The sequence below is a fragment of the Marmota monax genome, unplaced genomic scaffold (genome assembly GCF_021218885.2).
Source record: "Marmota monax isolate L192 unplaced genomic scaffold, Marmota_monax_Labrador192_F-V1.1 WCK01_AAM20220418_F8-fsc00044, whole genome shotgun sequence".
Taxonomy (NCBI): domain Eukaryota; kingdom Metazoa; phylum Chordata; class Mammalia; order Rodentia; family Sciuridae; genus Marmota; species Marmota monax.
The window spans coordinates 14251217-14277637 of NW_026695198.1; positions in this window are offsets into that span (position 1 = coordinate 14251217).

Sequence of the window (26421 nt, forward strand, 5' to 3'; positions counted from 1 at the left end):
CATATGAGAAAGCTTTCAAGAAATAAATAAGGACAATTCTGTGTATTGTGAGATAATAATTTTAATTAAGGAAATTTTTAAACTAACACAGAGTTAGTTTTTGTATTGTGAGTGGGCATAACCTCCACAAAGTCACCAGAGCTTTCTCTCCCATCAGACCTCCTCTGTCTGCCCAGTGGAGCATTAGGAGCAAGCAGCTGTCAGCTCAACTCTTCCATATCATGGGCTGACTTGGGACCATGGCTGATTGCCCACCTTCCTGTTGGTAGGGAGTTCTTCATGCCATTCAGTGAAAGCACCTGACTCATTCCACATCCTCCTCAGTTTGCTATACAGCTGTCATACAAGGATTTCATTGGGAATTCTCTTTAGCTCTCCACTGTATTGGATGTTTGCTTCCCTGCATCCCAAGGCTTCCTGATGCTGTTCATAGTTCTTTTGGAATGCCATTCAGTGTCTAGTTTTTATATGTGACCTGCTTTTTCCTCTTTAGAATCTTCTAAAAAAGTTTTGGATTCTTATTTTCCTGTCTTGTATGCATGGAGATTCAATGGATCATTTTAATCTAGAAACTTAGGTTCTTTGGTTCTAGGAATTTTGGTTTCCTGTGTGCTATTTCCTGCATATTTTCCTGTCTCTGTTTTCCTTTGGGGGCTCTAAAAGGTCAGGTGTTGGACCTTTCACCCTGATCTTCTGGATTTGTTTTAACTTTCTTCTTCAATTTTCCACTTAATACTTCATCCATTTTTAGATTCTCAACTTTGCCATTCAGCCCTCCTATTGATTCTCTTAGCTCTTATATATTCTGGTATCTAACAGCTCATTCTTCTGCTTTGATGATTCACTCTTAAATCACATTATATTCTTGTTTTGTTGATTCAATAAATTCTCTCTGTTTGAGGATGGTAATAAAATATTTTTGAAATTGCTTGATTCTTCTTGTACTTTCTTCTTTTTATGAGTTTCACCTCTGTAGCAAAAATGAGGCTAGGCATTTTCTCATTATTATTTTGGGGAGAAATTTTCTATTTCTAGAGTGAAATTCTAGCATTCTGCTAGGAGGAGGATAGGAAAACCATTGGCTGAAGTTTGGAGAAGATGCAGAAGCCTGTTTCATAGCCAAATTTCCAACTTGTGATTCAAGGATCCAGTTCCCAAGTCCTTCCCAGAACTGAAGAGACATGAATCTTTCTTTTTGTCTACTTTCCCCTAATACCACGATATTCACCTTTGCCTTTTTCTAGACTGGGTAAATCACTTATCCTTGTCCATTCATTTTCCATACGAGAAAGCTTTCAAGAAATAAATAAGGACCATTCTGTGTATTGGGAGTGGGCATAACTTCCACAAATTCGCCAGAGCATTCTCTGCCATCAGACCTCCTCTGTCTGCCCAGTGGAGCATTCAAAGACTTATTGAAATCTCTTACTTGCTTCTGTCTTCCTTTCAACTCTTGTGGTCTCCAGGGTTCATTCCTTTTTTAAAAGAAACCTCCATTACTGTGTTTTTAATGATGTTATGAAAGGGGTCCTAAGTAACCACTTATATTCAATATATCTTGTTAATCGAAAGCATAATTCTCTCTTCAATCCTTATCATTTGAGTACCATTTTTATTACTCTAGTGAAATTGTTCCTGTCAAGGTCCTTGTTGCTAAATACATCGAGAATCGTCCTAATCTCATTCTTTTTGACTTTTGGCATTTAATCAATTAATCACCTATGTAACTCTCCTTTTTTTGATGTCAAATAATAACAAATTCTGCTTGTTTTTCTCTAACTTCATCATCTAATTGTGAGTCTTGTTCGCCAGATCTTCCACTTTTGTCATCTCCTAAATGATCCAATACATATGTGTATGAATATATGCAAAGATTTATTATGAATAACAGACATATAATTATGAAGGCAGAGAAGTCCCAAGGCAGCAAGCTGCAGATCCAGGTGATGTTGTTGTAATCCAATACAGGCAGGCTCAAAGCTCAGAAAGAATGGATGTTTCGATTTCCAAAAGCAGGAAAACATCAATGTCCCAGCTCAGTCAGGCAAGGAGTTACCTCTTACTTCATTTCTATTTAGGCCTTAGAAGGGCCATATGATCTCCTTAGTGCCCACCAACAGATAAATGGTTAAAGAAAATATGGCGAATATACACCATGGATTATTATTCAGCCATAAAGAAGAATGAAATCCTGCCATTTGCAGGAAAACGAATGGAAGCGGAGATCATCATGTTAAGTGAAGCAAATCAGACACAGAAAAATATCAAATGTTTTCTGTCATATGCAGAAACTAACCCTCCCCCCCCAAAAAAACAAAAAAGATTACCTGAAAGTAGAAGAGGGATTAATAGGACAGGGAAGGTTGGCTGAGGGAAGAAAGGAAGAGGGAAGGGTGGAGAGAGCAGAAGGATGGATGGACAGGATCAATGCAGGTGTATGCTTGTGTGGAAATACCATAGTGAAGCCTGTTAATTTGTACAATTAATATGTGTTAATAATTATTATAGAAAATAATAATTATAACAATAAGGAAAAAAAACCCAAAATTAAAAACCCTCACCGAAACACTGAAAATGTCTTACCAAATATCTTGGCACCCCATGACCCGGTCAATTTGACTAATAAAATTAACCACCACAGTTAATTAATCAAAAAATGTCAGTCATATTAGACAATCATGAAAAAGAGACCTTAAACTTTTAATTTTACTTCAAACATAAAATGCTTGAAGATTCATTTAATCTTTTGTAGTGGACTCCAAAGATTTTTCTTTAAGTATGAATCTGGTGATTGAAGTATCAGCTGGTCTTGGCCATAATTTATCATCTACATTTTCTACTGTCTGTTTTCTTTAGTGAGAAAAAAAATTAAAGGCAATTACAATATACTTTTTAAAATATTTAATTTTTAGTTGTAGTTGGACACAATACCTTTATTTTATTTATTTATCTTTATGTGGTGCTGAGAATCGAAACCAGGGCCTCGCACATGCTAGGCAAGTGCTCTACTGCTGAGCCACAACTCCAGCCCTACAATATACTTTGAACAAAAATTTTCTAGGCTTGTGTATGTGTGTATGTGTGTGTGTGCACGCGCACATGGGTGGTACTGGGAATTGAACCCAGGGCCTTGTGCATGCAAGGCAAGCACTCTATCAACTGAGCTACATCTCCATCCTTTTAGGCTTTTGAAATTGCTTTTCCAATACATTTATAGTTATTTGATTTGATCTCATTTGGTCACCAGAGTACTAAATGGAGTTTCTGATAGCTTAAGTACCAGAGCATTTTTATCTTTATTCACAAATAAAGTAACAAAATAGTCTTTCTTAGATCAAAGTAGTTTACTTTTTGAGATATTCAATTTAGTTTTCATAGCCACGTTTTTCTTTTAGATCTTGTCGTCTATCTGGCTGGGTAATATGTAGTTGTCATATTACTACAATGACAAAGTTTGGGATTAAGTGTGATGGAATCCAGGGAAGCATACAGCTCACCTGATGGGAGGGAGCACAGGTGCATGCACAGAACAGAGTTAGTACAACAGGGAGGTCTGGTTTGTTCTGAGCAGGAACTAGTGTCATTCAGGGAGAGGAGGGGGAGAGTCAGTTAGGGAGGTCCACTCTGTGGAGGCTGGCTTTGAAAGTTGTTCCCAATGTAACTGGGCTAGAGAATACTAAACATTAACATCTGTTTGTATCAATTTATTCAGGAGTCCCCAAAGGACACAGACTATCATGAAAATCAAAATAAACAAGAAGAGGAAGAGGAGCCACTTCCAGAATTTTCTAGATTCCTTTTGGTTATATTTGTCACTTCCTCTTTTCATGACTGCTATTAAATATGTAATTAAAAATTTTGATTCTCACTCATCTTCCTAAGACATGCCCTGTTTATCACAAGAATAAAAATCACACATGCAGCTTTATTAGTGTCCATTTTTATTCTAATAGACTTTAAAAAAAGGAAAATGCTGCTGTATTACATTTAGATGATAACATAATCTGTGCCACACAATGAAAATAACTCATATATGGGCCACGTAGTTAATAACATCACACCAATGCAAGTCGCAATTTCTACTTTTCTGTAATGATAAAATGCAGTTAAATATTTACATGAAATGAGATGACACCATAAAGTTGTTTTCTGTTTATTTATTTAATCTTTTTTCACTTTTTGTTAATTACCTCCATGACTTGCATGTTTGTAAATGTGATGAAAGACTAAAAAGTTTCAGATGGAAAAAAAGACTATTTAGTTACTTTATTTGTGAATAGTTTTAAAAAAAGATAATAATGCTCTAGCAGTCAACCTATCAGAGACTTCATTAACTATCTAGTGGCTAAGCAGTAACATTAGTGCAGGGATATTTGTCACATTTTCCTTTTGAAGTTATAGCACATTGGAGGCCAAACAGTGAGTTATTTGCTAGAGGGCTCTATGGTCCTCTACCTGGATCTGAGTTTCAGCCCCACTCCTCCCATTTTAATAAATGTGGGAAATTATTTATTTAAGTTTGTAAGTAAAAGACTTGTCCAATAGCGGATTCTTGAAAATATTGCCAGAATAATCCACTTATAAGATAAACCTGAGTTCATTACTTGCTGCAATAAGGAAGAACACTACTTTGAAAATGCATTAGTAAAATTTTGGAAGGGAGAGAGCAAAGTTGTGATATTGTGTGGTTTGGGGATTGGATTAAGGCAAGTTTTTGGAAGCAGGGGCTAGAGCTTGATGAGGATTGGATAAAGATCACTAAAGAACATGATAGGGTTGGAGGGGGGAGCAAAATGAGGGTTTTGAGGTGAGGATATGGAAAAATCTTAAAGAGCAAAGTGATGTTTGATACCATCCATTCAAAAGTCAAGCAATCTTGCATTTATTAAAAAGGAATTTTCCCTGAATCCCTGAGAGGAACATTAAGGTTATTTTTAAGTTTTATCTCCTTGGACAAAAATTTCCTGGAATAGTAAAGTCATAGTGATGAAGACAATGTTAGAATAAAACCATGATAACGAGGACAATGAGTTGTGCTTGTGGGAAGGAGGAGAGTGGATAGTTTTGATTCTCAGTTTCTCCTTTGCAAAATGGGAATGAGAGTAGTAAATTTAAAGGTGATGGTACTAAGTACTAACAACCTCCCAGAAGGAAAGTATATGTGAAGAAAGCAGCAAGGATTTAAATTTAGATTTTTAAATTTAAATCTATATCTGAACTACAATTTTTAATAGGTATGATCCTATTTTGAGACTTCTAGTGATGATAAATCTCTTCCAACAGTGTTGTGAAATTTAAAATAAAAGTATATCTGAGGACCTGGGGTTGTGGCTCAGCAGTAGAGCGCTTGCCTAGTATGTGTGAGATCCTGGGTTCAAACCTCAGCACCACATAAAAATAAATAAATAAAATAAAGATGATATTTAAAAAAATATATCTGAGGATATAATGTATGTGTTTCAAGCAGAAAAACTACAACTTATGGGAAAAATCAAAAAGGGTTTAATGAAGGACTAATTGCACAGGTTAAGGAACCAGTAGAGGATGTTGAAGCAATAGCAGGAAGAACTGTTATCACTCTTAATCCTGATGGATCAAGGGAGGGAGGTGGTCAGGAGCCTGAATAGAGCTGTAATGTTGGGAGAGAAGGCACTTGACCACCTGCCAAGGACTGAGGCCACAGGTGAAGGTATGCTCACATTGTTGACCAAGCAGGGAGCAGTATGAAAAAAGATGCTGAACTCTTTCTCCTCCACTCTCCAATCTCCTGCAATGCTTTCATCAAACCCAACTAGAAGGAAGAAGGCAGATATGCCTCCTGGGTAATGTAGTTCCAGGTCAGGCTCCTGGAGTAGGAGGGAGAAAAGCAGAGAATGTGTCAGGAGACACATACCCACAGACAAAGACCATCTCTAGCAGGTGCTCGCGAAGTCTTAGTTTTCCTACTGCATGTAATTTGGGAATAATATCACAGTTGAAGTAGAGGTATAAGCCAGCACAATACTAAAGAATTCTTTATATATCTATTGGGGGTGGGGCCAGGGAAGGAGACTTTAAAGAACTATGTACAATTTTCGGTCTAATATAAGTGAGTTTATTTAAGAATGTATAATTTTCAGAAAGCTACCAGAATAGATTTTAAATGTTTTCACCACAAATAAATAACAAATGCTTGAAAAGATAGATGTATGTAAACAATTTAAACATCACATAATATATACATGTACTGAAACATCACATGATGCACCATAAATATGTCTAATTTTTATATTTTTACGTATCAATTAAAAATAAATTTAATTTAGATTTAAAAAATAGTATGAGAAAAAAATGTTTACTTACTAGGCCTGTTCACTCTCTAAGGGCATCAATATTATATCTTGCTTATGTATAAGAAAATACAACATCCATTAATTTTAGAAACCTAATATCCATTCACAGTGTCCATTCAATTCGAGAAACATCTCTTTAAAAATATATATGTTTTGCTTTGTTTTAACTTGGAACAGAAAAGAATTGGTTGAATAGAAATGAGCTCACATTGTGAAATAAATAAAGTACTCGTGCACACACCACACACACACACACACACACACACACACTGCAAGTAAGGTGAGTTTTTGTCAAGGCAGTGATGCTAACTGCCAGTTCATTTTTATAGGGCTTGCTGAAGAGGCTAGCTAGAAGGCACAGCAGAGTGCCTCTCTGGGACCTCTTCTTTCTGTCCTTTTGTATTATCCTCAATAGCAGATATTTAAAATCTCAACTTGGTCCACTCAGAGTAGTCATTTGCTTATAGCAATGCTTGCTATTGATTGTAGATCCCACTCAAACACAGTTGGTCAGCCTATTTCTATTGCCTTCCAAACTCCTTTTGAATGTCCCTGGATAGCTTCCACAGACGCTTATTTCTGCTGGACAGGAAGGTACTCACATCTCCCTCCTCATACTCCCTCTCCCCCAACAGTTTTAAGTAGGGAAAGGAATATCCTCTGGAATGAGTCCTATCTGATGGCCTTTCCCCTATTATTCAAAGCCACTTCCTTTTGTACTTGATTATTGTTGCAAAAATGTCCACATTCTGTGGGACCCAAGCTTGACCTCACCTCCTGAACTAGGGCTTTAGTACTCAAATGCGCTCCTTGTATCAGCTATTCTTAACCTTGTTACTGTCTCATGTAGAAAATGTTGAATGGAGGATTTTCTCCATTAAGTAGATAATGGAAAGGCTTCTTTATGGATCATCACCCTTTTGAGAAACCAATTATCGAGGTTCAAGGAATTTTACATCCTAGTGCTCCTTGGTGACTCTGTTGCTGTTACATTATCATCACAATTCATTTTTTAATCAAATAAGCTTTTGAGACATGACAGTGTACACTTTCCAGGAGACCTTTTTAAAAAGACAATGCCAAGGTCAGCATGTAATCTTAGATATGCTTATTTTTAAAAAATATGCAGGAGTTTTTAAAAAAGCATTTATTTTTTTAGTTCTAGGTGGACATAGTACCTCTATTTTATTTTTATGTGGTGCTAAGGATTGAACCCAGTACCTCATGCATCCTAGGCGAGTGCTCTACCTCTGAGCCACAACCCAGCCCTATGCAGGAATTTTTATATGCAGTATGCTCTTATGTACAAGTCTATTCACCTTATCTTAAAGATATTGAGTTCCTTCAAAGCTGAGACTATAACTTACTTATCTCTTTCAATTTACCAATATAAATAAAATGTATCCCTTTACTGAATGACTAATGCATTTAAGACACTCTGCCATCAAGAGCCATTAAATGAAAAAAAAAAATTCTCTCAAATTTAATGGGAAAGAGAGATTCAAGATGGCTGGCTAGAAGTCTGCTTTCATTGTCCATCCATGACCTGAGATTCAAGCAGCAGGAATTCTGCTTCTCTGGGAAGTGGGTAAAAGAGGGATTTCACTCATTATTTGAGAGTCAGAGTATCTCAGAGATGCAGAAATTTGGGTACATTAAACGAAGAAAAAACACCACATTGGAACCAAGCTATTTGCAGCAACAGCAATAGTGGCACTGGTTGAGCACAGAGGGAAGGAGAATGCAGAGAAACACAAAGGACAGTATGAAAAATCCTGAGATCATAAGAGCAACCTGCCCTTAGCTGATCCAGAAGCTGCTCTTATGCTGGTGCATGAAAAGCACCCCGTGTTTCCCAAGGACCACAGAGAGCTGAGACAGGGGCCATCTTGAGATGTCCCCACTGCAGCTGCTGCTGCAGGAGCTGAGAGATGGGAGCAAAGGTGACTTCATGGTCCTGGCAAGCACCTGATGCATGACTTAGGCTGCACCTACCAGAAACAGGGTGCAACAGGCCCAGAGAATATTTACCCAGGGGGATTCAAGTCAGAAAAGTGAAAGGGAGCCCAGCTGAAGCAGGAAGGTGTGAAAACACCCAGGGACTAGCCTGGGAAGCCTGAAAAGGCTGTTTGTTGGCAGCAGAGGGGGTAAAGGATTGGCTCCCCTACCCCATGAGTAGAATCCTAGGGAGACTCCTGAGACCTAGACTCACAACAGAGATCGGCGGCGACTGCCAGGCTCTAGAAGTGTGTTGATCTGAGCAGTCAACACCCAACAAAGCTCCTGAGGCCTGTTTAGACTCAAGCCCCATTTGCAGGAACTCTACTCATAGAACTCTGCAGGGACCTCACCCTAGGTGAGCATTGACCTAGTCTGTGAAGACAAAACTCCAGCTGACAGTACTTCCCATCCCGTGTCCTACCTTGTACTGGTGAGAAAAGGGAAGCTGAGATTTTTTTTTAACTCCAACTGGCAACCTAGTGAGCAACCAAAAAAGAGGAAGAGCCCTTACTCTCATACTTGGTACATAGCTCATGCAGAAATGGATAGAGATTTGGGCAGAGACAGTGACTATATATTCTCGTGACCTCAGTGGAAATAATTTTTAAACTTTTCCTTAAATTCTTTTTTCTTAGTGTGTGTGAGGGGTTGTTCTTGTTTTGTGCTGATTTGTCCGTGGACATATATAAACATACATATTTCTTTTTTTTCCTTCTCATTTGTAGCAGTTCTTTAAATGAAGTTATTTTTCCTTTCCTTGTCTTTTGAGGGTTAGGGCTTATGATTAGTAAATTTTGGTTTTGTTTTGTATTGTTTTCCATTTGTCTGTTTCTCTTCCTCTCTTTTCTTCTGCTAACAGCCAAATTCTATTATTCTTTCTCTCACTCTTCCTTTAATTTTTTACTTCTATTTTTTCTCCTTTTTCCATATAACCACCACATCCTACATTTCTTCTGCATTCTCTTTGTTCACTTTTTGAAATTGTAAACTTGTTCCTACCTTCCTGTTCCTTTTTCTTTTCTCTTAATTAACTGTATTCTTCCCATCTTTTAGCATGAATTGGTCTATGTAATGCCTGCCCCCACCATTAATACTGTTGCAATTATTACTATTGTGGATACCATAGTTGACACCTTTTGATTTAATACAAGATATAATACATGTTACTTATTGTTTTTTCTGATGGCAATTGCTGACCCTACCATTTCTGGTTTTTGTGGCAATTAACATTGTAGATGTCATAGCAGGAATCAAGTATTTAGTTTAGAGCTATATATTGTTTGTATTGGTTTTTACTATGAATTGTTTTTTCACTAATTTGTGAGGAGCTGGGAACCTGTAGAGACACTACAAGTTCACAGAGTACAAGTTCTTCTGCTGAAATAAACTCAACCAAAAGATAGCTCACACACAAATTAATGGCACTCAATTTTCAGCTATTCTTTAATACAAAGAATAGAAAAGACAAAAGCCCAAACTAACAACCAGGCCCTGAGTAGACACAGGAGAAGTGGGTTCCCAGGTTATGCCTACAAACATCCATTTCTATAGCAGAAACAAATAGAAATAACACAAAGGCTGTGGACACCACACCTAGGAGGGGATCTCAGTCCAGATCACTCTAGGACACATTAGCAACTGAAGACTGTGCCATAAAAAAAGAGGTAGTGGAGTCCACTTCAATTGATGCACAAGACCAAGACTTCTGAAAACATTAAAAAAAAAAAAAAAAAGGCAAACAGAACTCCCCTAAGGGCTGGGGTTGTAGCTCAGTGGTAGAGCGCTTGCCTAGCACATGTGAGGCACTGGGTTCAATCCTCAGCACCACATTAAAATATATATATATATATATTCCATCTACAAAAAAAATACAACCCCCCCAAAATCCACAGTCCCCCAACCCCCCAAATCCACAGTCCCCCAACAAAGGAACCCACTAATAGTGAGATAGTTGAAAACCCAGAGAAAGATTATGAAAAACTGATTATCAAAATGTTCAATAAACTAAAAGAAGATCCAAGGAAGGAATTAAGAGAGCATCAGGAGATGAAAGAACATTTTAATAAATAAATAAAGTGAAAAAAAAAAGCAGAACTCCTAGAAATGAAAGACGAGATTAATCAAATTAAAAACTCACTTGAAGGCATCAATAACAGACTAGATAGTATAGAAAACAGAATCTCAGACCTTGAGGAGAGAACTTCAGGCATTAAAGATAGTTGATCTGATCTTGAATACACAGCAGAAGTAAAGGGAAAAAGTATAGAAAATGACTAGAATATATAAGAACTTTGGGGAAACCTTAAAAGACTAACCCTGAGAATCACTGGGATAGAAGAAAACATGAAAACAAAAACTAAAGGCATAAAGAACATTCTCAATGAAGTAGTTACAGATAACTTCTCCCATATCAGAAACAAGATGTACACCCATATACGGGAGGCTTTCAGGACCCCAAATAGCCCCAGCCAAATGAGAAGCTCACTGAGACATATCATAATCAAAATTCTTAACATAGAAAACAAGGAAAGAATGTTAAAAGCCACAAGAGAGAAAGAACAGGTCACATTTAGAAGTGAACAAAGATATCTCCAACCTAAACAACACTATAAATCAAATGAACCTAATGAATATCTACAGAATATTCCACCCCAGCACACCTGAATTTACCTCTTCAGCTGCACATGGAACTTTTCCCAAAGTAGATTGTATTCTAGGCCACAAAGCAAATCTTAGCAAATGTAAAAAAAAGGGCATAATCCCACATATCCTATCAGATCATGATGGAATGAAGCTAGAAATCAACAGCAAGAAAAATAATAGAAATCACAATAAACTCATGGAGTAATGAAAGGTGGATGAAAAAGGAATTGGGAACAGAAAGCAAGAAATTTTTAGAAATGAATGAGAACAAAGACAACATATTGAAATATCTGGGACAGTATGAAAGCAGTACTAAGAGGCAAATGTATAGTACCAAGTGCTTACATTAAAAATTAGGTCCCAAATAAATAAGCTTATGCTCTACCCCAAGGCCATCGATAAAGAAGAACAAACTAATGCCCAAATCAGTAGAAGACAGGAAATAATTAAGATCAAAGTCAAAGGTGGAATGTTTTCTCTCATATGTTGAAACTAGAGTAAAAGAAAGCGGGGAGGGGAGGATAAGATTACATAAAGAACCAATCAAATCAAACTAATGGATGAGCAAAAGGAAGGCTAGTAGAGTATCAGACGAAGAAGGGGAGGGGCTAGAAGGGAGGGAAAAGGTGGGAGGGAATTAGGAAATCATGAACTGAAATAAATTTCCATGCATGTATGAGTTTGTCAGGATGAGCCCAACTATTGTGTACAATCATAAAGCTCCAATAAAAAAAAATTTACTGTGAATATTCTGATGCTTTCCATCAGAACCCAAGACATTCAAGTGATTTTCTTAAGACAAATCTATTTTTTAAAAGAAAAACATATGAATCAAACAATAAAAACAACTTGTAATTAGTAAAATTTCTAAAGTAAATGAATACAGTTTGTACTTGTAATAATGACTTATTTACTTTCCAAAGAATAAAAGACTCATGATGGTGGGTGGTCGAGACTGTGAGAAGGATTTGGGATGGAGAGGACATTCGTTCTGTGACATTTTCACCATCTTCTGGACCTTTTGGGGGGTTCACAGTTGTCTCACGCTCAATTCTACCTTTAGAATAATTGCACAAAAGCATACCTTTAGAGAAAAATGAAGGCTCCATAACCAAGAGAACACTTCAAAGCACTTCCAAATAGCCCATGTGAATAGCAGGCTGAAAAGATCTCCCTTCCATCCCCTCTGCTGCTTTTAAGTGCACCGAGGACAACATTGTGTGGCCATGGAGTGCAATTTGAATTCATTCCATATGCTATTCTCTGACTACAATCTTGTTTGGAGTGAATTATGTGTGTCTTTGCCTGAAATTACAGTGTTGACATACAACTTCTTATAGAATATTTATTCAGTGTGTTTTGGGGAAAAAAAGTCATTGCCTGGAAAGTAGAATAACTTTTCAAAATAGATGATGTTGAAAAGTCATTAACTTAACACTCATTAAGTGAGGTAAGACATACATAGAACATAGCATGTTCTCATATCAATGAATGGATGAATCAATAATCAGATGCCATTCTTTTGCCAGCTGTATTGGAAGGTCATTGAAAGCCATGATTCAACTGGTGAGTTGCTTCAGATGAAGAAGTTGTTTTGGTTGCAACTGTTAAAATGTCTTCCAAAATGTTTACATTGCTATTGAGTCTATTTATTCCCAGGCATCTGTTTAGACTTCTAATAATGTGACGGAGCCCTCACATTGGTTTTCAGCAATTCTGCAGCTGAAACTAGGGCAACATAAACATGAATGCCTATAGATGCTGGAGGAAAGTCAGGGTGAAGGAATAGTCTTGAAGAGCCAAAGACCTGCATCATTCATATCATCCAGCATACCAGAATGGCTGTTTTTTTTCCTAACATTAATCAAAATTACCCTTCTCCCTCCTCTGTTTATCCTCACTTTTTTTTTTTTTGGTAGTGCTGTGGATCTAACACAGTCATCACACATACCAGGTTAACTCCAGCACTGAGTTACATCCCCAGCCCCTCCTCACTTAATCTTTAAAATGGTCAGTACTTTATCTTACCTAGCTTGTCCCTCCTCCTTCCTTTCTTTCCTTCAGGCCCCTTTCAAACACTATCCTAGAAGGACAAACCTGAGAGACTACCTGGCACTGTGATATGCCTGTTTGTTTCTCTGTCTATGATATTTTTCTTTAGTGTACCACTTTATATTTGTGAGGAATTCATGTGATCACACAGTCCTGAAATTATAAATAATGTCTTCTTTCCAGCAAGAATGCTATTGCAAATCACAAGTACAGGATTGTTAGCGTCAGGAAGTATAATCCTGTGCCAGGCACAGTGGTGCACGCCTATAATCCCTGTGGCTTGGGACGCTGAGGTAGTGGGATCGCGAGTTCAAAGCCAGCCTCGGCAAAAGCAAGGCACTAATCAACTCAGTGCTATCCTGTCTCTAAATAAAATACAAAATAGGGCTGGGGATGTGGCTCAGTGGTTGAGTGCCCCTGAATTCAATCCCTGGTACCCCAAAAAAGTACAATCCTGGATACTTTTGGATGCTTTGATCAATCACCTTGTTAGCTGGTACAAATTTAGTTATTGGTTATTTCTTACTATTTTCCCCACTTCCATCACCTTCCTTATCTTCTTAGGGGTTCAGATTAAAGACAAATTGAAACAGAAATAAGCTGAAGATTTCAAATTTCTCCAAAGAAAGTTATTATATAGTAATGAAATGTCAGTCCTAATCTGGGTAGTCATCCAAGCACAAAATAATTATCCAATTCTGTACATGCTTCTCAACAGTTTTATTTTATACTTTATTTTTATTATTATTATTTTTATTTTTTATTATTATTATTTTTATTATTTTATACTTTTAAAAATATCATCATTCGATCCTATCACCAACTTCATGAAAAAAGAAAAAAAAGTGGGCCATAGATTTTTGTCTCTTTAAGAGTGATTGCTTTTAAACAAATAGTGACTTTAATAAGATCAATAGGTTTAGAATCTAAATTGAGCATATATACGATTTTAAAAATCCACTTTAAAAAGTTACTGGGGAAGATCTTACATGAAATTAATGGAAACACCCACCATCCCCCAAAAACCAAAGGCTGAATGTATTCTCTGATTTGTGGATGATAACCCCAAACAAGGGAGGCTGGGGAGGGGAGTAATAGAAATAGATTGGACTAATCAAAGGTTAACAAAAGTATGGGAAGTGGGTAGGAAAGACAGTAGAATTAATTGGTTATAACTTTCCTAGCCTTGTATATATGACCAGGGTAACTCCACATCATGTACAACCACAAGAGTGGGAACCCTAATAGAATAAGTTATGTATGTATATTCTGCTAAAATACATTCTACTGTTATGTGTAACTAAAATTTTTTTAAGAACATCCATTTCCACCAGCAAATTACGATTCCAACCTACCTTTCAAATCCTGCTTGTCTATTTAGTATAGGCGAATGAAGCTACCATTTGTCATTTACTGCCAGTTTAAAAAACTTTAAATGTACAATTCAGTGGCATTAATTACATTCACAATGTGCAACCATCACCTATTTCCAAAATTTGCATCATCTCAAACACAGATTTCATAGTCATTGAGCAGTTTTTCCCTTCTCCCAACCCCTGGTAACTTCTCATCTATTTTCTATCTCAATGAATTTACCCACTGTAGATATTTCATGTAAGTGGAATCATACAATATTTATCTGTTTTGCTGTTGTCATTGTTGTTGTGTATTCTTACTGTGTTGCTCAGGCTGGTGTCAAAACACTCATAATTCTCCCACCTCAGAATCCCAAGTTGATAGGATTATGGGCATTAGCCACACATCTGGCTATTTTAAAAAATCTGCCCTAATTCACTGAATATATTTTTAATCCTATATCTAAATGTCTATTCCAGTTCATCCACACTGTAGAATGTATCAGAACTTCATTCTTCCTATGACTAAATAATATTTCATTGCATGTGCATACATAGTATGAGTTGTGTGAGTTGTTTTGAGTTGTTTTCTACTTTTTGGCTACTGTAAATAGACATGAATATAAACATACAAATATCTGAGTTCCTGCTTTTCATTCTTTTAGGTAAATACCTATGGTTAGAGTGTGTGGATGTCTTTGCAGTAATTCTATGGTCATATTTTTTTTTCTTGCAGTGTTGGGGATCAAATCCAGGGCTTCATGCATTGCTAGGCAATATCCCTAGTCCTATGGTTAACTTTCTGAGGAATCATCAAATGCTTTTACAGAAGCTGCATCATTTTACGATCCCAATAGCAACATACAAGGATTCCAATTCTGCAAATGTTGCTCAACACTTGTTATTTTATACTTTTTAAAACTGTAGCCATCCTGTAGGTATGAATTTTTATTTTAGTATGGTTTTGATTTGCATTTTCCCCATGATTAGTGAAGTTGAGTAGCTTATTCTTATTGCTCAGTTGTATATATTTTTTGGAAAAATGTTTATTCAGGATTTTGGCTCATATTTTAATTGAATTGCTTGTTGTTGAGCTTTGAAAGTTCTTTATATATTGAGGATGTTAAACTCTTAATCAGATAATGTGCAAATATTTTCTTCCATTCTGTAGGTTGTTTCTTCATTTTTTTAGTAATGTCCTGTGAAGCACAGGTATCTTAAATTTTGATGCATTCTAATTTCCCTATTTTATGTTTCATTTCTTATTGTTTTGATGTCAGATCTAAGAATTTATTGACAAAATCTAAGACCATGATTATTTATTTCTTTTTTTTTCCCTAGGAGCTATGTTTTTTCATAGGAGCAATCCTATATGCCCATCATTAGGCCCTTTTGAGTTAATTATTATGTAGTATGAATTATATTTTTACTTTTGAAGATTATATCTTAAGATAAAAGACAAAATGGCATTATTATGAGAACCCCCAAATGTACACAGATTCGCATTTGTCCATTCGGGCATCAAATCACTCTAAAGTGGGGAAAATAATGAAGGAAATAGAGAATGAAATTAACAATGATTCTGATGTTTTAGTGTAGAATCCTAAGTTCAGAAGGAAAAGAAGAAAATAATTGGAAGTTTTGATCAGGTAAGATGTATATTCCCTATGATCTATAACATACTGGCTCCCCATATTTCATAAAATGCTTCATGCTAGAAAGAGATAGGGAATTAGAGAGAAGTTTAGGACAGGGAGACTACAGAAAAGAAATCTATGCTCAGCTTCCAGATGGATTCCTAGCAAAAGGAAGAGGCACAATTCCATATTTGGGGGAATTTGAAAAGCAGAGAAACAAGTGCTATATTTCCTACCTGGCTAGTCATGGTGGCTGTAAACCCCACTTGGTGGTATCATGATGGAAATTATTAAAGGAGATGGCTACATTGGCAACACATGTACAGACAGATGGTCCAAAGATAAGCTTCAGAATTATTGGCTGAGCCTCCCCACCCACAGGGATAGGAGCTGCCAAACTTCTTATATGAAACATTGCAAATTGCCCTAAGGGTATAGAGTTTCTGTTACAATGATTTCAAAATCAAGTTCAAAACATGTTTAATTAGATCTAATAAAATTTTATGCATTCAAAAGAGAGTTATTACGTTTGTATGAATAGAGAAGATATTGGTGAGGGCTTTATTCAGTGTTGCTTCACCTCGTGACCAAAAGTTCCTCACCAAAATTCACAACTCCATGATCATTTAGAAGATCCACCAATTTAAATAATTCTATAGCAGCTGCCAACTAAATACAATCTATTTACATGAAATTGTATCACTATATTTTAGGAGAATATCGATATTTTTATATAACACTTTTACAAAGTGCCTTGAAATGATCATTTGAGATACTATTGCACTCAAGACAATTCTCTGATTTGTGTCTATATCTCCAGTGCCATTTGACTCAAGAGACAGGCAAGCATTGGGGGCTAGTAAAATTTGGCAAGAGTCATGTCTCTTTCTTTGCATCATAGCTTTATAGATGTTGGGGCTCATAAAATAATACCTCAAAGTGTGGTATTCTAAACTATAGGAAATTGGAAAGCCTAAGAAATAGCCTTGGAACCAAAATCTCTCTGGTCTTCCCTTATTACCCCCATTGAAGTGCAAGGAGAGGCTTTTCTCTAAAGTTCCTTTAGCTACCTAAAGACGGGAATGCCAAAATGGAATACAATTGCCTTTAGTCCTTTGAATAAATTTTTATTACTCAAGAAAGATTAAACTCACATCACATTGGCAGAGAGTGAAGCTCAAACAACATACCTATGGCCCTGGGAATTTTTTTCTCAGGCCATTGTCTATGCTTCAGGCCCATTCATCCCCGCCAACAATCATCTACCACCCCTGTAAATTGCCTACCCACCTTTCCTCTCCCCTATGAAGAAGAATATATACATTTCTGAATCTCATTGGGTTATCATCTACTTTCTTTCCTGCAACATCCCCATCCACATAAATGAATCTGTATGCTTTGTCTCCTGTTAGTCTGCCTATTGCTGCTTTATTTCATTAGATATAAAGACTTGAATCTTATGAGGGAAAGGGAAAAATTCCCTTTACCCTTACATAGATTTCGGCATGCAAGGACAAAGTCACCTTAGTCTCTGCTCTCACTTCAAAGGAGTTTAGGCATTAAATCTCATGCTTTCAGTAGAAGACCCGTGAAGATGGGAAACTGATGCAAATCCCAGGAAGAGAAAAGGCCTCACATGCAAACACAAATCACCTTGCTGGATCTCATCAGGTCCAGTGTGAGGGAAAATATGTTGAGAAAATGCTTTGACATATTGAAGGTGAGCACCACGGGATGTGAGGTTGAGTGTTCCTGCTGGAAGGAGCTCAAGGGAGAACTCACGGGTGCTACCTGCCTCTGTACTTGTAACAAGTAGTTATACTTTCAAGTTCAAAGACTTAATTGACTTGTCTTAAATCATTATCATTTGTATTTTAAAAAGTCTTGGTACAGAACATTTTGTAGTATTAAAATCAATAATATTTCTCATTAGACAATAGGAAAATAAAAAAAAAAAAAAAAAAGCAAAACAACCCCTACCGGTCAGCTCTAAATTTCCAAACTTCTAAGGACTTTATTATTAAGTAACCAACAATGAAGAAAGTATTTTATGTTCAGTTCAATCAACACACACTGAGTATATAGTGTAATTTTAGACCCAGATCTTTTTCTTTGAAAGGAGAGGGACTGTTATGATTTGAGTCTGAGGTTTCTCCCAAAAGATTCTGTTGTTAGTGCAGGAATGTTCAGAGGTGAGATGATTAGATTATGAGAGCTGTAACCAATCAGTCCATTCAACTTTGATATAGACAGGGTGGTGACTGTAGGTAGATGAGACATGGTGGAAGGAAGTGGGTCCCATTTGGGGCGTGCCCTGGGAGGCTTCATTTTCCCTGTGGCCACATCCCTTCTATCTGCTTCCTGGATGCCATGAATGGAGCAGTACTCCTCTGCCATGCCCTTCCACTATGTGTGCTGCCTCATCTCAGGCCCAGAGACTGGACTGAAACTTCTGAAACCATGAGCCCCAAATAAGCTTTTTCTCCTTTAAGATGTTCTTGTCAGGCATTTTGGTCACAGTGATGTAAAACTGACTAAAACAGGGACTTACATATTCATAAAACATAAATCAGTAAGAAGCTTTCACAGCACAAATATCTTACGGTAATTTACCAAATATGATAGAAAGCTGACTGTAATCAGTGATATAACCAATAATATTTTTTTTGTAAGCCCAGAAAGAACAAGTGCTCTCCCTGGGGGAGAAATTGTAAAGCTTCTCAGACAAGGTGGTGTTGATGCCAGTCTTGAAGAATGAATAAGGTAATAAGGATGGTAGAAAGAGAAAGGAAGAGCATTGTAGGGAAACAACCTCTGTAAACAAAGGAACAGTCTAAGAAAACCAAGAAGACCATTCTGATAAATATATCTGCAGTTTGGATAAAAGAGTCATAATTTCCGATAGCCATAAACTCCTATTATATTTCTCTAAGATTTTTCATACTTTCTACAAATGATATTGCTAGTTTCTAAGTCAGTTACATAAGTCAAGGTCTTACAAAAAGCAGGGTTAAACATGGTAGAATTTTATTAGAGTTAATGTCTGTGAAAGGAAATGGGGAGGGACCTAGGAAAGGCCAACTTACACATTAGACCACAATTAGCGTCTGTCCTCAAGTAAAGAGAGGAAGGAGAAAAGCAAATTAGCCAGAGAATCCTGGACTGCTACAAGTGCACTTGTAAGGAAAGTTGCCAAGGCTGTTGAGGAGTCCTTAACCAAAATCATCCATCAGAAGAGTTCCACATGAGCCAGGAATGGGTCTGCCATAGTATTTCCACCACACTCTGTCACTAACTGAGAGCAGCATATGGGAAACATGGCCATGGTACCAACATGGTGGTGTTGAAGTTCAGAGCCAGGTAGGAAGGACTCTTGGTTAATTATGCTCCATGCTCTAAAAGGCATAATATCATGGTGGCCCCAGCAATGAGTCAGCTCCTTGGGCATGCCCATAGGCATGGATTCAGTATAAGCCACATATCTGTATATCCTTTATCATTATCAGTGTCTGTCTAAATGAGAAGGAAATTAGTTTATGTATTTAGTTGGTACAGAAATAAATATTTTCTCCTTCAAAAAGATAAATTTATTACTCAGAGAAATTTCGTACCTACTTGATTCCTTTAAAAGCTACTACATGGTTTTTAGTTCTTTTTTGTTTTTAATGGTTGCTTACTTGTTAGTAATTGGTAAAGAGGGAGAAAAAAATTCCTATTGCATTGATACAGTATAAAGAAGGAGAAAATCTATTCATTTTTTTCCACCCATAGTGACATTTTCCTCTTCATGAAAAATGATTCCTCAGCCTGAAGATACATATCATTAGGATACAAAGGGTGGAGTAACCATATCTACAGTGTTCTCAGCATCTCTTTATTACAGAATAATTCATTACATCTGTCTTCTGCAGAAAAGTTTCTCCTCAACACAATATTTATTTCACAAGTTGGGATAAATAAGAAGTGAGGTAGAGTGGCATTCTGTTATGGCTTTGCAAGTTACTACAATGATTTCCTTGTTGTCTTGATGTCAACATTTCACCCCATCATGGTATAAATTGATCTCATCATCATGGCCTGTGAATAATTACTGAATATTTGTTTTACATTTACCAATGAGAATGCAAAAAGAACTTAAGACTCTTGATCTCAATGGACTTATAATCTATTAGGGGAAAGGGGCATGCATATAAAAATCATGCAAGGTAGTATAGGTTGTCAAGGTTGGATTTGATTCTATCCCACTTATAAGCTGCTGAATTAATCTATAACAATTTCTCATATTCTCAGTAGAGGACATGAGATCCTGGGTCAGAAACAATGGACTTCATTATTCTCAAAGCAACAAACATCAGTAGAACTTAGAGAATCTACTGCATTTCCAGCACATAGCAAGCTCATCTGCTCCTGGTCTGAGGAAGATACATCACCTCATCTCATAGATTACCATTTATATACAACAAGTGTGAGAAGTGGCCTGGGTAACAGGACCTTGCAGTGTTGCCACACTCAGCAAGAAGTGGAGGGACTCCAGAAGCTCAAGGAGGACTGCCTCTCCCAATGCAAGCAGAAAAAAAAACCAGGATACTTAGGTCTTAGATAGGGGTTGATGGTTACAATGGCTACAAAACCAAAAGATTATTGGCTATAGTAACATGTTTATTACCAACCTACCTCAATAGGCAGCAGTGGTTTGCTTAAAAAGAAAGCAAGAACAGTGACAGATGTAGGAAAGGAAGACTGGGTCTTTGGGAGCTTTAATTATTACTAACAATAATGTGATTGTGGATTAATTACATTCAGAAATACAATGTAAAACTATCATTATGAACATTAATTGTCAGTGATTTAAAGGAAGAGATTGTAAATACAGGAATCTGCTTATAACCAAGTGGGTGGAAAATTACTCCATCCATACAGTTCTACATATTGTTTATTAAATATTCCTCCTAAACCACAAGAGAAGCCCAATGCCAATGTTTTAAGCTTCAATTAGTTATATAGTGGCTGATGGGAGTTTGGGGATTTAAAACCATTTAGGCTTCTATCAGATAAAAATCTGTGAACTGTAAGTCATTATTATTCATCAGCATGGGGCCAAATCCTGCTCCACACCCATGTCTGCTTGGCCCAGTTCCCCCCATGAGCTCCAGAGCCACACAAGAGGTTGTAGCCCATAGTGACCTTTTGTACCAGAAACTCCACTGATTTTAGCAGGAAATTGGGTTTCCTCCACTTGATTCCAGAGGACACTGTACATGACCTTGAAGTATTTTGCGATCCTATTGTGAGGCCAACAGCAATGAAGCAGCAACATTTCCCAGAACAAAAGTAGATGAACTCAGGCAGACACAAGACGGACAGTTTTGAAGCAGGCTGAGACCCTATGCTTTGCAGAAGAGAAAAGGATCCATATTTGTGGTCACTTCTTTTCTAAAATGATCAATGTATAGAAAAAGAACATTAAAAATGGAGATTATTGTCTAGTCCTGAAGTATTATTCAATATGGAAAAGGGCCAAATACAAATGTAAAAATCTATTTTTTCCCAAAAATAATGTTGATCACTTTCTTATTTATAGGATAAATATAGACTCTGATCAGTGCAAAGCTTTATGTGCATGCACATGCACGAGTTGTGGGGCCTCAGAAATTGTGGAATACATGCATGTGTGTGTACACACACACATTTTTTTTGTGTGTATACATATGTATACACACTTTTTGTGTGTGTATATATATATATATATATATATACACACACACACACACACACACACACACACACCAGAGCTTGAATCTAAGAATGCTTAGCCACTGAGCCACATCCCCAACCCTTTTATTTGTAATTCTCAGACAGGGTCTCACTGAGTTGCTTAGCACCTCGCTTTTTTGCTGAGGTTGGCTTTGAACTTGCAATCCTCCTGCCTCAGCCTCCTGAGACACTGGGATTACAGGTATGCACCACCTCATCTGGTACATTTATATATATTTAAATCAGAATTTCTATTTTAGGAGGAAAAATGAGTTTTCATTTGCATATAGAAGGAAAGATCTTTGGGAAACCTGGTGCAGTGACGCATGCCTGTAATCCTAGCAGCTCGGGAGGCTGAAACAGGAGGATAGCAAGTTCAAAGCCAGCCTCAGCAAAAACAAGGCGCTAAGCAACTCAGTGAGACCCTGTTTCTAAATAAAATACAAAATAGGGCTGGGATGTGGCTCAGTGGGTCAAATGTCCCTGAGTTCAATCCCGAGCACCAAAAAAAAAAAAAAAAAAAAAAAAAAGGAAGGAAGAAGAAAAGACCTTTGGGAGATGTCTTTGTCACTTAAATTTGAGATGCTGTTTCCCACTCCCTGAAATTGCCTTTTTCTTCTCAAAGTTTTCTCTACTAATTCTGCTTCACACCTTTTCCTATCTTACGTGGACACCTAAACATTATTTTCTGCATCAATTTTCAAGTATATAATGTTGTTATGAAGAAAAATTTCTTCATTTTGTGAAGGCTTGTGGGAATGAATTGACATAAATAAACTACATTTGAGAAAAAATATATGAATATTTAACAAGCATTGAGCGGGGGGGGGGGTGAGTCCACAGTACAGGAGTCATATACAAAGTCTGAGCATCCCCAAAGGGCCATACAGTTGAAGTGTCCATAAATGTACAAGCTACAGAGAAGAATAGGGATTTGGATTGGGAGAGGCTTGCCAAATCCAGGAAGGTGTGAGGGGAGCCCAGCACACGAGCAAGGGTCTTTTTCTATAGACAAAGTATCTTAGGGAATGTCTTAGAGCTGCCCTCAGAAAAACAGATGAAAACTCTGTGCAAGTGGGGTATTCTGGGCATGGAGGCCTTTAGTATTGTCATTCTCTGGTGGTTATTTCCAGATTAAGGTTATATCGTAACAATTGCATTTCTTTCAGGAGCAGAACCACAGGGGAAGCCCCTCTTTGTGTTTTGAAAGAAAAAAGCTATTAAGAAACTGTACAGTAGGAAAGGCAAGTCAGAGAGAAGTGTTGAGGTTGCTCCTTTAGTTCAAAGTCACCCTACTTCAAAGTTTGGGAATTGTTTTTCCCAAAACCAACAATACTGTGAACTCCCTCAGCTACATTTGCATTTTAAAAGAGAAATTTTTATTTAAAAAATTCAAAGGGGCCTGTTCTCAACAGTGGATTTTTAAGAGATAACTTCTGGAGCAAAGGGATCTTCTCCGACTTCTAGAGCTACCAAATATTTGACAAAACATTTAGACCGCTTCTGCTGAAATCTATTTCTGGTCCACTTCACCCAAACTCAGCTTTCTACACCCAAAACTCAGACTGAATCTTTAACTTCTGGTCTGTTTGTGGACAATGCCAAATATCCAATGAAAAGTTTCCAATTCCAGCAGTTAACTAGACATTTTGTCTTGATAGCAACCATCCAGATTATTTGAGAACACATAGATGTTTGATTGAACTTTTCATTTGTCATCTAAATTTTTGGCACTAAACACACACAGCCTTTAGAAATCACAGGAGAAATTCATTTTCTCGGCATTTCATGTATCTGCCCTACAATGTTGTCTTTCTGTTCTGAAAGAAAGTTCCACTGTGCATTGAAAGGGGTAGCAGTGTGGAAATCTGTCATAATAGAGAAATTGGATATTTAGGAGGCTGTTCTGTTCTGGGAAGCCAGTGCCAATCATGAGCTCCAATTTCTTGCTGTGTCCTTTGGGGTAAGCTAGATTATGCTGTGGTAGGCCAAAATGTCCCAAATCTCAGTGGCTTAAACAGCAAAGGTTTACTTTTTCACTGTATAACATGTTCAGCATGGGTCTGGATGGCAGTAGTTGGAAGTATGCAGGGTCTTTCTCAGTAGTTACTCAGGAACCCAAACTGTGTGTATTTACTTCTGCATTTGCTTTAGAGGGGAAGAGCAGGGATTGTGAGTTTCTATAAAATCTCAAGTTGGAAAGAATCCTTATTTTTTGGCTAGAACTAGTCACAGGGACACATCTAAATTCACAGCATAGTCCCCAGAGTGTGGTCCAGAAGGAGGATGGGGGCCAGATATCTGTCAACAATATTAATACCTTTCGAACATTTATTCAGGTCTCAGGAAAAATTCGGCAAAATGGAATTTCTTTAAAACTGTATTTCTTCCTAAAGCAAAATCATTCTTTGATTCCTTCTGCCTAAATGCAGGGTAGTAATTTATCAATGCATTATTATATAGCTAAGATCACTGGAAGTATGCTTTATTTGGAATATAAAAGCTTATTTTCTCTTTCTCTCTGGAAAAAGCGAATATGTAAAATTAAGGTGTCCCTGAATCTTTTGTAAAATAGACATATAGAAACATACCCATAGTTGCTGTCAGTTCCACTAGAAAAGAGACCATATTTTATCACCTCGGTTTCCCTGATGCCTAATATAACCCCCTCATACTCTACCCTTTAGGTTTCAGCACAATTCCTGTAGCCTATTTGCAATATGTAATTGCTATATATAAAACAAAGCAATAGCCATCAAATCAAATTAAACAAGACAATGATTTACATTCCAGGACACTACATAGATGATAAATTCAACATGTAAACTATGAGTTTTGAAGGGTGACCATTTCATGTTTCTAAAATCTTTGCCTACAAATATTTAACAATAATTTTTTTTGTTAAGTCTAAACTTCCACCCTTAAACTGTTTCCATCAATTTGCTATCAAAGGTGGAGGGACATGGTCTGCATTTGAGTTTGGCTTAAAATATTTCTTACTGGTTCACAAAGCATTTTAAACATTTGCTACATGTATGTCATGATCCACACCTTAGTGTATATAGTATTTATTTTTGCCATGTGCTATTCTGAAAACTTATTAACACATGTTAACTTTGAATATTTAACTCTCTCTCTTTTTTTCTGAGGCACTGGGGATTGAACCCAGGGCCTTGCACATGCTAGGTAAGCACCCTCTTCTGAACTATGTCTCCAGCTCCTTATTACCTCCATTAAAAATAATGGATGGAGTTGGAGAATATAATGATAAGTGAGGTTAGCCAATCCCAAAAAACCAAATGCTGAATGTTTTCTCTGATATAAGGATGCTGACTCAATGGAGTTGGGGGTGGGAATATGGGAGGATTAGATGAATTCTAGGTAGAGCAAAATGGAAGGAGAGGAAGGGATGGGGCATGGGGGTAGGAAAGATGGTAGAATTAGATGGACATCATTACTCTAAGTACATGTATGAAGACATGAATGGTGTGACTACTTTGTGTACAACCAGAGACATGAAAAATTGTGCTCTATATGTATAATATGAAATGTAATGTATTCTACTGTCATATATAATAAGTCAGAATGAAAAAAAGATGGAAAAAGCAAATATGTAAAATATGTAAAAGTAGCCTAGAGTTGGCAAAATCATTTAACCCTAAGTCCATTTTATAATAAAGTGTTAAATAGCTTAAAAAAAAGGAAGCCATGACAAGAGAATGTAACTACTTCGTCTGATATCACACAGCTCATAAGTGGCTCTATGATGCAGCCATGAACCCACAAGGTCTAACCCCAAACCAAATGTAATGTTGTCTGAGGTACCATGTGGTGACAATAGGAAAGAGACTCTGTCCTTTGTGTAGAATAACTTCACATTAGAACCATAGTGTGCAAGAATAGGACAAGGAGAACTGTTCTCTCCACATCCTATCAATATAGTTTTGGAAATTCTAGAGAACGCAATAAGCACTACACTATCCCACACTATCCTCACACCATCTTCTAAAGTGATTCCTCTGTACCATTACATACCTTGTTCCCTAAATTGTTCCCCAACCCATCCTCCACAGTGCTCCCTCCTCCCCTCCACTGGCCCCTGCCATCTCCCCTATAATATGATTCCCCACTAGTCCCTGCATTCCTGCATTGTCCCACTCTCTGCCCTATATTACCACCTACACAGTCCCCTAGAGTATGTAACCCATTTTCAGGACTCTTTTTCTCTTGTACATCTGAAACTCTGTATGTATTTGGTTCTTATTTTGGTAATTTCCATTTCTCTCTTCATTTATTCATTTGCTCATTTATCATAAGAATACTTTCCTTCACCCTCATGAATACATTTATAATAGATGCTTTCAAGATTTTGTGTTAATTACAGCATCCTGCACATTTTGAGATTAGTTGCTACTGCCTGCTTTTTGACTTGTGTAAGGATTACATTTCCTGTTAGCTCATGATGTTTTTTTTCTCCAGAATTGGGGTTTGAACCTGGGGCCTCATGCATGATAGGCAAGCATTCGACCACTGAGTTATATTCCAAATCTTTTCATTTTTTTTTCCAGATAAGATCTCACTAACTTGCCCAGGTTGGCCTTGAACTTGTGATCCTCATGCCTCAGCCTCCTGAGTAGCTGGTATTAC